Here is a 1,409-nt window from a genome sequence, read left to right on the forward strand (position 1 = left end):
AGTTCAATGCTCCATTAGTTGCGTATAACACCCAGTGCACCATGCAATACGTGCCCTCCTTACCACCCATCTCCAACCTATCCCATTCCCCCACCCCCTCCCCTCTGAGGCCCTCAGGTTGTTTCTCATAGTCCATAGTCTCTCATGCTTCATTCCCCCTTCTGATTACCCCCCCTTTCTTTATCCCTTTCNCCCCTACCGATCCTCCTAGTTCTTATGTTCCATAGATGAGAGAAATCATATGATAATTGTCTTTCTCTGCTTGACTTATTTCACTTAGCATTATCTCCTCCTGCCGTCCATGTTGCAGCAAATGTTGAGAATTCGTTCTTTCTGATAGCTGAGTAATATTCCATTGTATATATGGACCACAGCTTCTTAATCCAGTCATCTGTTGAGGGGCATCTCGGCTCCTTCCACGATTTAGCTATTGTGGACAATGCTGAAGCACATTTTTTTACAAGATAAAATCAGAATAATTTATTCTACAACTTTTCGTTATTTTGTTTTTTAATCTGGAGTATACTTATTTTATACTTTTGTATTAGTTAAAAATATTTCAAAATAAAAAACCCTGGTTATTATTATATTACAGATGTGGAGTCTAAGAAACACAGCTCCAAGACGAGTAAGGAAGAGCATGTCAGGCATCAAATGTGATCTCTCCAGGCTGCATTTTCTTCTTCATCTTCTTCTTTTTTGACCATATCTTTGTTATTTAAAGAGTAAAAATAGTAATAATAATAATAATAATAAATTTCTCTTTCCATTTGTGTATGCTTAGCTCTGGCAATAGCTTTATTTTTTATTATTATTATGTTCAGTTAGCCACCATACAGTACATCATTAGTTCTTGATGTAGTGTTCCATGATTCATTAGTTGCATATAACACCCATTGCTCATCACAATACGTGCCTTCCTTAATACCTATCACCCGGTTACCCCATCCTCCCAACCCGCTCCCTTCTGTAACCCTATTTCCCAGATTCCAGAGTCTCTTATGGTTTGTCTCCCTCTCTGCTTTCTTCCCATTCAGTTTTCCCTCCCTTCCCCCGTGGTCTTCCATGCTATTCCTTATGTTCCACATATGAGGGAAAGCATATGATAATTGTCTTTCTCTGCTTGGCTTATTTCCCTTAGCATAATCTCCTCCAGTTCCATCCATGTCAATGCAAATGGTAGGTATTCATCTTTTTTGATGGCTGAGTAATATTCCATTGTATATATCATCACATCTTCTTTATCCATTCATCTGTTGAAGGACATCTCAGTACCTTCCACGGTATGGCTATTATGGACATTGCTGCTATGAATATTGGGTGCATGTGCCCCTTCTTTTGACTACATCTGTATCTTTGGGGTAAATATTTAGCAGTGCAATTGCTGGGTCATAGGGTAGCTATATTTT

The sequence above is a fragment of the Ailuropoda melanoleuca genome, chromosome 16 (genome assembly GCF_002007445.2).
Source record: "Ailuropoda melanoleuca isolate Jingjing chromosome 16, ASM200744v2, whole genome shotgun sequence".
Lineage (NCBI taxonomy): Eukaryota > Metazoa > Chordata > Mammalia > Carnivora > Ursidae > Ailuropoda > Ailuropoda melanoleuca.